This window comes from Pyxicephalus adspersus, chromosome 11 (genome assembly GCF_032062135.1).
Source record: "Pyxicephalus adspersus chromosome 11, UCB_Pads_2.0, whole genome shotgun sequence".
Lineage (NCBI taxonomy): Eukaryota > Metazoa > Chordata > Amphibia > Anura > Pyxicephalidae > Pyxicephalus > Pyxicephalus adspersus.
The window spans coordinates 36946946-36959425 of NC_092868.1; the positions used below are offsets into that span (position 1 = coordinate 36946946).

The 12480-nt window shown below is 36.5% G+C and overlaps 1 protein-coding gene across 1 annotated transcript in view; it reads left to right on the top strand.

The window, feature by feature from the left end:
- The first annotated feature begins 434 nt into the window (after nt 1–434).
- The window catches only part of DRD2 (dopamine receptor D2), a 168273-nt gene continuing 156227 nt past the window's right edge, over nt 435–12480 (top strand). Inside the window, exon 1 of the mRNA XM_072426247.1 lies at nt 435–1064. The gene's annotated coding sequence lies outside the window, so the exon portion shown is untranslated. The remainder of the gene's footprint in view (nt 1065–12480) is intronic.

Below are 12480 nucleotides of genomic sequence, written 5' to 3' on the forward strand. Positions count from 1 at the left end.
CAGCAGGAAGGGGGCGAGTGAGCAGGAGGTAGTGGGGGCTGGAGGAGTGCTTCTAGACAAGAGGAACAATTGATCAGATTCACTATATAAAGTCATGAGTTGATTTTCCTATCAAGCTTTGCAAGAGTACAGGATGTGATTTTAAACACAAAGCAAGCTCTGACTTTCCTAAAAGGTAAGAGGAAGACTCTGTTCATGTGCTTCTAGAAGACACATAGGGGATGAGAGAATTTAAAGAATAGAAGCAGTTGGCATTTACAATGTAAGGAGGGATTAGAAGAGAATGGATAAGGTAAGTGTGGGGTGTAGAGCTGGAACTGCTGGACCTTTGCTCCTCCTTCTTACCTGATAGCTCAAGGGAGCTGTCCAGACCTCAGTGCTGAATTTCCATTTTCCTGCTGCTAGTAGCATACAGTCCCACCTCTGATTTCACTGCTGATTCCTTTTCACCCAGACTCTACTTTCCTGTGCAAGAAACAATCTTAATAGATCTGCACAGCAGCCACCAGAAAAAAAGACTGTGAGAACCCCTTCCTTGCCTGACAGATACAGCTGGATGTCTCATTGAAGCTTACCCAGGCTGCTAAACATTCAAACTTTGCCAACCCAACTGAGCTCCATCCACAGATCTCAGCTCTTGGACCTGCAGGGTTGATCTATTCAAGCTGACACAATTTTATTACAGCTAATAAGTGTGAGGTTTGCTGCTGTGAATGAAATTCTTCCTCTGTTTGCCAATATCTGCCTCTGATGTCCAAGTGTAACAGCAAACTGAAAAGTCAATTGGTGGTCAATTCATAATCCAAAGTGGCTGCTTGCTTGTTTAGAGCTTCTATCAATTATTGATGAGCTGTGTGGACAAGAAAAAAATACAACAGCTATCAAACCTAATTCAATGCTTCTCCACAAATATCTTTTGTAGATGTGCATGTTATTCTGCGTGGGCTTGATGGCACTGATTATGGAAACTCTTTAGAAGTAGACACCCCAGAAAAGTAGTGTGGGATCTAGCAGAACTCAATATATGGTGATGCATCTTTTCTGCTGAATCTTATGGCTTGAAGGTAAGATAAGTACTTTTAATTTTTACATGTTTGCCTCTAAATGGTTCTCTACATATTTTATGAGTGCTAATTAAAGATTGTAAATGAGTAAAACTAGTAATGTATCTGATTTCTATTTACAACCTCATACAAAGTGGCACGCTATGTAGGACATCATGACAGGCAGGTTGTTCCAAGGAAATCAATGCTGTTTTGTTCCTTTTATTTACAGTTTTCTATTGGCAAACAGATCAAGAATTGGTGGTTGTATCAGAGAACAACTTTGCTTTGCAGCTTTGCTCATAGAAAAAAAACTAAGTGTAGGATATGGGGTAAGAATAAGCAAGTGAGCAAGAATTATTGATGTTTAATAGAACCTTTTGTGATTTACTTAACTCTGGCAATGATATGGTTAAACTAGTTATAATAGAAAATAATGAGAATGCATCTTTAAAGTCTTCTGCCTGCAGCAGGCAAACCTTTCAAAGAATCAAGGGTTGCAATTAACTCTTCACTAGCCATGTAAGAGAATCCTACGGTAAGATATGTGTGCATTTGTTGTTCTTTTCTTTTCTATATGACTATGAGGGTTTTACAAATGTGCAAACCTTACAAATATCTTATCATACACTTATTTAGTAGATAGATGACACATTGTTATAGATTGTTCCTGTGTTTTGATGTGGGTCAAAAATCCTGCTGACCCCATCTGCACCAAGTCAGTAATGTTGTAGGTAAGAGGACAAGGTCAGATTGAAATAAATAAGAAATTAGACAGCAAATCCACCATGGTGGGAAACAGTCATGCTGTGGATTTGATGTATATATCTCATTTTGTTTTGCTAGGAAAACTCTTCAAATGAAATAATTACCAGCCAGGTATAAAGTCTAAAGTGCAGTAACTTATTAAGGCAAATCCAGATCCCTGGATCTGGAAACACTGAATTGATATTGGATTAGCTGATGCATATTATTGCACTTTGCACATCGTCCCAATGGTACGCCGTGCTCTGGATATGATGAACGCACACATCACATTCTATAATAATAATGTAGGAGCCATGTCTATACATACAAATACATACTCATCTAAATAATCAGAAATGAAAATGCAATTAACTGGGGAAAATTACATTGGAAGATTATATTGAGAATTTATTGTTCAGTGTACGAGTCCACATTATGTATGTCTTCATTATGCTATTGATTTATGATGGTTTTATTTTGAATTGATTTCATTATAAACAAAATATTTTAGTTGTTCATTGCTGTGCTTTTCCCCTCCCACAATTATAAAATGTAAAATGAAAGTTGACAGGGCAAACATAAAGACAGGATCCACATTGGCTCATCAATAATTCCACTGGGTGGTAGTGTCCCTCCAAATTCTTCTACAGTGTGAACCTGTGCTCTGTACTATATGCATGTATACCAGGCAGGGCACATATTTATGTACAGAGCACCTATAGTACTCAGTGGTTCTTGCATGAATACAACTCTACCAACTTCTGTTTTGTGTGACCATGTATACATTAATCTTATGCACAACCTACTTAAGAAACCACAAATTCCAGAAAATCATGACATCCTCCAGTTATTGCTGGAACTACTTGTACAGTCTGCATGGTATCAAGGTATTATTTTGTGAGATCTATTAAAACAAGGAATTACCTAAATCAGTTTCAGAGTATAATTTGAAGTGCTGTCACATATTGTTGTCACCACATTGCAATGTTCTCTTCAAGCTGTCACTTTGCCCAGTCAAAAAAAGTTGATGCGTGTGCCATAAGTTTTATTTTTCTAGGAGATAAAGGCTTTCATTTTCAGGCACATTTTATAGACTTATTGTTAATAACTCAATGTTATTAATTGTCAGTTCCGTGGATCAGTTAATGCTTTGTTTATGTTGATGTGTAATAATTTTTTAATATGGCTCAGACACAGAATTGTACACACAAGTTTAAAACGCTCAAGACTAGCCTTGTTCCTGGTATGTTTGACGTAATAAGCTTATCATATGAAGAGTTTCTGATTGAAATTCATGTAAACAGAGACATGTTTAGTGGTTTATGAGATCTGCAAGGCTGACAGGAGTAATATAGGAGTGCTACGGAAATGTCAACACTTGCACTATTGAGTCCTGTAGTCATCTCACCTTCTCTTTGTACTGGGGAATGAATTTTAAAGGTTCCTTCAATTTGAAACATAGCTTTGGGGTTTGGTAGAGGAGGCTGAAACAGTGTTTTTTTCAATGAGATAATACATTTTTTTGCATTTTGGGCTTTCAGGTCTGCTCACCTGCCACAGCCATTACAGCATGGGCTCTCCCTCTCTGGTGCATGGAAGCTATGGATGAAACTATTAGATTGGGATTATCAGAAATCAGATTTATATGTACAAGGGTTAAAAACAAATACTAAATACAACTCTTTTTTAGTTCACTAAAGCAAAATCAAAATAGGTTTGCTTATTTTGCATGATTCAATAAAACATCCAGCAATTGAAGTGTTGATGTGCTGAAGATGACCAGTTTATGGATATCTGAGTATCACATTTATAAATGTAATAATACATCCCATTTTCAAACTAATTGCATGAATTGAAGCACAGAACCATATAATGCTTACTGACAAACTTTAGCACAAAAAAATAGTTTGACCGTTTGTTAAACTGTGACTCTGTGCATACATTCAGGTCTATTATGATGTTGTTGTTTGGTATTGATGAACTTGCCTGTGGAGATCCCTGACCTCATCCCTAATGAACTCTTTTGGGTTGAATTGGAATGGCTGAATGGGCATACATTCCCATAAACACATACCAACAGTCACAAAGGGAGGTACAATCACTTCTTATCAAAGCCCATTATTGGGCAATGGGATATCTTACAGCTCATATACATTTTTTTTTCAGATGTGTCAAAAATTGAGAATATAAGAAAAAGGAGATACTTTACAGAGGAGCGGCTGATAAATTCTGTGGCTTTATCCAGTTCAGCAAATATCTAGAGCTGCACAGCTAAGTTTGTCTAGCTCTAGGAAATGAATTACATAATTTTTGCAGTCCTCCTCGTCATTTGACAAAGTACTAGATTAATATAAACTGCATTAGATCAATTGATTTATATTAGAAAACATTTTTTGGGGTTGATGACATGCAGGACCACTAACACAAATCAATAATTTATGGTGAATTAAGTAATTCTTTATATGAAACCAGTCAAGATGGAAATACAAGAACTGCTGAGAAGCTGAAGTGTGACAATTGCCAGCCATGCATTGAAGCGAGGGGAACAAAGTGAGGGGAACTCCTGTCTTAGGCTGTTGTAACTGGATCATTCATCCCAATATCTGATTTAACTTCACCTCTGGACCTGGGGCCTTTTTTCAAATGTTGGATAATCCATTAGTTTCTATCTCAGTAAGCGTTCTCACTGGGACAAAAAGATTGGTTATATACTTTAAGACCACATGATACTTGATTTTCTTTTCTAAAGTTCTAACTAGTTAGCTAGGGAGTGTCATAAATTCCTAGCATACTTCCTTTTATTATAAAACATGATCAGGGATTTACCAAATCTATATTGTTGGTAAATCCATGTTTTAGAGCTATATGGTATTGGTTGGGCTACCAAGTTTTTATTTATTTTTTGCTTATTTTCATTAAAGCAATTAAAATGTGTTTAATCTTTGAAATAAGATTAGTGCCTATTCATTGGTTGTTACTTAATATAATTTAAATGTTGTTGTTTGCACAGAGCAATTATTGCAATGACATACGATTATGTGTAATTAGTCAAACAACATTCATCAGTTTTTCAATCTCTTAGGACTAGGAATGAATAATTCTGCCTGGGTTCAGTTCACAGACAGATTCATCAATCTTGCTTAAAATGTGGGATGATCCCTCTCAAAGCCTATAGAAGGGTGAATTTTGGTAATAAATTCTGGGCTTTTGTTTAAGGCATAGGTAGATGGGCACTGTAACAAACCTGAACGTAAATGTTGACTTCAAATTTACTATTTATTTCTCCATAACAAAGCTTGAGAACACTTCCTGCCTATGGGGCAAGTTTACCCATTATAGCGTTGAGCCAACAGGAATGGGTTAGGTGGTAAGATCTTACTAAAGCATCAAAACTTTGTTAGTAAGCAGTGAGGAATTAGGGTAAGGGTTAGAGTATTTTGTGATGGTAAAAGTAAATTAGGAACTATAGGCAGCATGACTTAAGTTTGGATGTTTGCACCCCCTTTACTCTTTACTACCTACTTTAGACATTTTCCTTTTTCCAACCATATCCACAAAAAACACATCACAGCCTAACTTTGATTAAATGGCTGTTTTTTTTTTTTTTTTTTTTTTTTTTTTTAAAGCGACCAAAAAATGTCCCAAGTTCCCTTTTTTGGGATGATTGACTATGTGGCTTCCCCTTACCCATCTTGCATAAACAGGAGAGATGTGAGCGGAGGGTTGCAGTGGAGAATGTTGTATTTGAGAGTTAAGCAGATATAGTATCCCGAAGTATTAGCGTATTGTATATCCAGTTGAAATGGCTGTTTTTTTAATAAACTTTAACTGTATTAAATTATAACAAACCGTCATAACATAAGAGCACATAACCTAAATAACTTATTACATAACCCAACAATCCTCTCCCACATAACCTTTTAACTAGCTCCCTGGTTACAGATCCTCAAAGGCATACCACCACACTACCATCTTAGCAACACTCTGTGTCTCAAAACATGAAAATGGGGAGGGTCGGTAACTTGCTCCCCACTTTTGAAAAAATGGCCTCTTCACCCCATTCACCACCTCCTTTTGTGCCCTCTCTACTCCTCCCCTTTATTGAATTGACCCACTCACCTCTTGACCTTCCTTGACCCAACCGAATCACTTCACCTTCCGCTCACCATTCTCACTTAGTCATAAGGACCCTCCACTTAGCCCCTTCCCATTAGTTTGGCAATTGTTAGGGATGCTCCATGTTAACTAGCCATTTCCACCAACCAATAGAAACGTGGTCTATCGTGCAACTCAAGGCCTTGTCTTGTGTAAAATGTAACTCAAGACCTAACATTTGTGTAAAATGACAGACGTTACAATTTGTAATTTACCTGAATCTGATGAGAAGCACTATTTCTAATAGATATTTATTCATATTTGTACTGAAATCCGATGAAAATTGAGTGGTAAATGACACTAACTCAGGTGAGCAACCTATACCAGGAAGATAATAACAGTTTTCCCCATCATCTACTAATGTATGGCCAGCTGTAATCAAGTAACTGAGAGAGCTGCAGATTAAAAACAAAACTGTGCAGGGTAGAGAGTAAAGTGTGACATACATTACTTAAATACCTAGATGATGCACTTATCTTTTTTAAAGTAGAGATCTCTCTTGAACATTGACTTTCACATTGTTATTTAAGCCATTACGTTTGTTGACCTTCGATGGTGAAAAAGTAGTGTATTTTTACTGAGAACATTTTTTTTATTTTTAATACATTTACTTTAAAGCAACCCTAAACCATGGGAGGTAAAAAAAAGTACGGGCTCAGCAGTGCATGTGCTGCATTTATTATAAAGGCACATGCTCACACCAAGCATTTTCCCTGTTTATAAAAGATAAAGGCATTATAATATTTAATTATTATTGGGAGGTTTTATGGCTCTTCTGTATAAAACATAACAGCTGCTGTAAAAACCTGAACCATCTTAAATGCACATCTATAAATCCATCATTTTCCCCTAGAATTCGTCTTATTGAGGCTGATTAAGAGAACTGGAGGTCATGATGGGAGTAGAATACAAACCTTGCAGAATCAATATCAGTAGACAATATTTAGGCACCAGCAGGTGGCATCTCAGCCCTGCAGGGAGAAGCGGGTATTTCCAAGCTTGTTATACATATCATGTTATGTTATTTTGCTTTTAATTGTTTCACTTTTTAATGTTGCATAATGTTTTGTGTGTTCTTTAATTTCATATATGAATATTCTGAATATTGCACCTGTCCCGTCATTTATAAAGGGCTCCTCTGCAATATCTCACCCCTGTAGTTTATCTGCTTAACTTGCTCCTTTACTATATATAGTTTTGCAATTTTCACATGCAATGTCTACAATTAATTGTTTCTTCCTTCAGGAACTTTGCTGGTAGACTTTTCCTTTCTTCAGCTCTGCTTCTCTCCACACACAAGTCAGTGGGAGTTCAAAAATACTTTAAAGCAGGTAGATGCAACTTACAAAGAGGTTAGCTTGTTAAAAAATCTTGAATAACCTGGGAGACTCTTAACTGATCTGAAATGCAAACCCAAGGCACGTGAAAGCAAGATGTATTTGCACGTTGCAACAATTATAAGAGCCATTGACATTAGCAAGTGTTCTTCCAAACTAGATAAACAGAATGCATCCAACTAATTCAATTGCATCTGCTCTGCCCTCTATTAACATTCCGCTAACAAATTCCAATTCACAGCAGTTTTAGGGCGTAAAGAGCTATTATTAAAATGAGCTGTTTTAAAGCAGAATTATACTCATCTGCTCACTCCATTATTGGTACCTACATCTTCACCCATTCTATTTCTGGGTTCAGGTCTTATGCAATCTTGGTTGGCTAGAATGCAATGATAAAACTTAATGAATTTACAGAAGTCGAGTTTGTCAGACAACTATGTCTTCATCTTACCCCTGTAGATGTACGGTTATATAGCTAAGTTCACATAGGAAGTTAGAACGGTGGTTCCTGATTGGCTCCAAGTAGTTTGCAGCCTACCAGCCGCAACTCTCTTTCTTGCTCGTCCAGTGATGTTTGGATTGGTGGTTGACTAGAATTGGTAAAACACCTCCTTTTGCCCATATTCATACCCTATTGGCAGTTGCTGGTGAGATGCTGCAAGGAGTATCCAAACCTCAGGCATGGTTGCTAGTAGTGTGGAAGCAGTGACCATGGGTGCACACTATTGTTGTACTGCTTAGAATGCATCAGTCAGAAAAAGAATATAAAAAATATAAATCGCAGGAACAGAAGGACATTTATTTAAAGCGGAGGAAAAAATAAATGTAACCTAAAATAAAGGTCCAATCTACATGAAATAAAAACCAGTATACTACCATAAAAAAAACCTATTGAAAGAAAAAGTTGCTATGGATGGGACAGCAGTTAATGCGGACTTCAAATAAACCACAAAAATATAAATGAAAGAAACATTTTACCTAAGGGCATTGACTACTTAACAGTTCTTAAATGACTCTCTCTATGCAGTGGTGAGATTTTCCTTTCCTATCCTATATCCACAGCTAATTCAAAGACACCATGGCAGCTCAGTGTCCCCTTCCTTTTATAGTCAAGGGTCAGCTCATCCAAAAGCCCCCTTATTGACCATTTTAGGCTTGCTAGCTATAGTTCAAATGTCATGTAATTCATTATGTTGTGTCCTGGGTCCCACAGGATTCACCTTGAATGGTATCAAAACCTGCAAGCCTAAGCCCTATTCAGAACAGCTGCCATGTTTGTTTTATTGCATTGACAGCTCTCGCCTGGGTTTCACTTGCTGCCTGTAATTGCTCTTTAATGATCTATACAATAAACTTTGCTTTGTAACACCTCATAACGTTATGCTTGAATGATCTGTTTGCATTTTGGTGGTTTAAGCTCAGCAGCTGAAACACGGTACATTAAATTACATTTGCAGTTGAGCCTTTTTTTAGGAAAGTTAAAAAAAGCAGTGAATCAATTCAAAGGCAACCATTTCATTCATTGATTTCAGCTTGGCTGCTGGCTCAATAATAAACTGTCTCATTATCCCTTTGTAGAATAAAATGGGTGAAATTGGCAAGGAAGATCAGTTTGTGAGACCTATAGGCATTATTCCATTAGAATTTTTGAATCTCAATAAACTACTTTACAGAAGAAAGGCATCAGTGTATGATGCCGAATAAATAGTAAGTCATTTTAGATACATTTAATAGGTGAGCAGAAAATGATAAAAAAGAAGAAATTCACTGTTCAAGGACCATTGGAACATTTATAGTTTTATTTAAAGGCAAAGATCTGCAAAACATATTGGCAACGTGTTATTTTTCACAAAACTAATGAAAAGTAAGCATGGGAAGAAAAACATTTAGGCTTAGGCATGTTTAGAATGGCAATGAGTTTGCCTTGGGTGAGACACTCTGAAGAGGTTCTACCTGAGACAGCCCCATGGAGAATAAATTGGAAAGCAAGTGATTGGTAGAGCAGTGCTGCCCAACTGTCGAAATTTGCAGATTTATGAATCAACTCTGCTGTGTGAGTAACTGAGAAAGGCCCCAGCTGCCAGGAGCCACTCAGGAACATATGATCTTAGCCCTTGAAAACTGGAATTGGAAATTCTTCTAATAGTATGTGTCTCTGTTAGAGCATTCCTTAATTCTTACTTTATTCTACATTAAAAATAATGCAAGCTTTGATAAAGCTATTTGAAAACAATTTTATCTACACACTGAAGTTGGTCATTGATTTATTATGAAAAAGAAAAAGAGCAGAAGACAGGCTTTTGTCAGCACTGGATTAGTTAATAAACTCAAGTGTTTATTTAGTGAGTGTAAATTTGTGGTCTAGGCTATACATAGATTCACTACGCTAAATAGATAATTCCAGATGCGAATTGTCTGGAATAGAACATACATTAGTTCTGTATTTACAATGTGGTTAAGCCAATATAAGCGAAAAAAAGTTGAAGTTACCCTAGACCACGATTTTACACTCACTATAAAAACACTGGAGTTTATTAACTAAATCCAGTGCCGACAAAAGCCTTCTACTTCTCTTTTTCCTATGCCTTACCAGGCCAGGCACATACCCCCCCAAAAAAATTATATATGTATATGGGACTCTCCTCTAGTTGCAAAATTTCTTTTCATTGATTTCATGTTTTCTTGAGAAAGAATTCTTGGTTCCAGCTCATTTTTTTCTTTGGAAAGGAAAACAATCTACAGTGGTTGTATATTAATTGCAAAACTGCAATATTTTGTTGAATCTACCTTCTTTAATGAATAATGCACCACCAGTGAATGTTTGGTGAGCATCACATTCCCTGCTTTAAAAATATACACTTAATATGAATTTTTAAAAACAAGTCAAAAGCATTCCTGCAAAGATAGGGTTATTACTTTACGCTCCCACTGATGATCCACATTACATTCAACTGAAAATCTTTAGTATTTGACACTTCAGGGAAAGCTCATGTTATCAGTGTGAGTCAGTAAGTTGTATATATACAAGAATAAAAAATGGTGGACTGGTGAATAAATAATAATAAAAATAAGCCAGAGTATAAATTCCAGTAAATGAAGCTTCTGATTATGTTGACAATACTGGTACTGACAGGAGGATGAGGCTCCTTCATGGTATTATTATACTCAGGGTGGTCGGTAGGTGATAAAGCTGTTTTCCATAGTAAACCAAGCAAAGGTTACCATCTTGGCTGGGCTGTCTGGCAGGGCTTTGCCATTCTAACGGCTGAAATATCACCTCTTTGGCAGGCAAATTAGCTTCCTTGGTTTTATTTCAACTGAGTATTACACTGCATTTCTAAGATTAGCATTTATGACTTTACAATATCATTCCAATTTGATGGAAGAAGCTGGGGTAAAGAATGGCATTTAAAGCAGGTTTCAGAACTGTAGATAATAATGACAAATAATTAAAAGCAATGGTAACTTGTTGATTTAGAACAACATGGTAGAAAACAGGGTCCCTCTGATTGAAAACAGTAAACTCTGATTGAAAACAGTAAACTATCTGCCATCTCCGATAATGTGAAACATCCAAAATGTTCAATAGATTAGGAGGAAGCAATTTCATATTCATAAGAATTCATATTGAAAATAATAATGCCTCATTTATTGGTAATGCTAGCATGCATCCTATTGATCAATGAGAAATGTGAGTTTAAATGACAGGTCTATTTTAGTCATGTGAATATGTTATGGCATCACATAAAAATTATTGAAAAGTCAATTGTATCACAAAATGTGTTGCAGTACTTCTGTCTCTGCCATTGTCATAGTGTTTTATCCTCACTGAAAACCACAACTACTGAATTTAGAGTATATCTGTCAGAGTCAAGATTTAACCTAGTTCTATCCCATCTCCATGACCCCTACATTACGCATTGCTCTGCTGGGTATATTTTACCTTGCAATTGTCTCCAGCCACTTATTAAAAAGGAATAATCCATGTTTTTAGCTGATTTCTGCTCAGGAAAGATTCTGCACATCAGAGTACTAATGCACAAAGGGTCACTGGGAGCCACATGGATGACAGCATTCACTATGTCCCTGTAGGCATACAAAACCAGCTTCTGTGAGAGAGAAATAAAGAGAACATAATAAAGACTGCGGTGTACAACACTGACACTTGTACAGGGGAGCTGCCAACTATACTCGCACAGTCAGCCTTTGTCATTTGTGACCTGCATGGGGACACATAGATATTCACCTCTTTCGGGTCCCATTCATACTACGTGAATTAGGCTGCATTGCTCAACACACAATGCAAAAACAAGTCAAAAACCTTTTTTTCCAATAGACTGCACCAACACGTCAGGATTGATTTACTAAAGAAATATAGCCTGTTCACTTATCAAAATGAATTATCCCTTTCCAATGGATATTTTTGTTAGCTTTCTAAATGTGGTGATAGTTTACTATCACATTTTAAAGAATACCCAGTCATGTGCAAAGGAAACTAAAAAAATTGAATTTTGCTTGCACTTAATTTAAAGTCAGCAGAGCCTTACCTAATTCATTAGGGAAAGTGATATATCTCCTGCAAAGGGATGATTCATTTTGATAGGTGACCAGCCTATATTTCTTTAGTAAATCAATTCTAATGTGTTAGTGTAACCTTAGAAGAAATGGATTTTAACTTGTTTCTTTCACCGAGTGTGTATTGAGCAAAGCAGCCCAATGCATGTAGTATGAATGTGATCTAAAAGAGGTGAATATCGAACCATCAAGGGGAATATTTAATGTTTGTCGGCCTTTTTAACACCCTGTGGAGGAGCTTTGTGAAAATCGAGTATACTGCATTTAAACACAGTGCAATACACTTCAAGGGGTTACAACATATCACATGTTAAGGCAAGAAAAATATTGTATCTTGCACATCAACACAATGCAGTTTGTTAAAAGTGGGATATCGATGTCTGTCAATTGAAGTGCATGGAAACCAAGCCATTTGTTTAAAGTATTTTAACATATACTGTTGCCATAATTTTAAATAGGTCCCATATACATTTCAGCAGAGGTACCTGCTTTTGCATTATCTTCTATATACCATCTTAGTGATTTGTTAAGGGTCTTAAACCCTGGGACCTAACAATGAGCAAGAAATCATCATTACATTTTCCAAAAATCAATCCTCTAAAAGGGAGAAGCATGCCTATCGT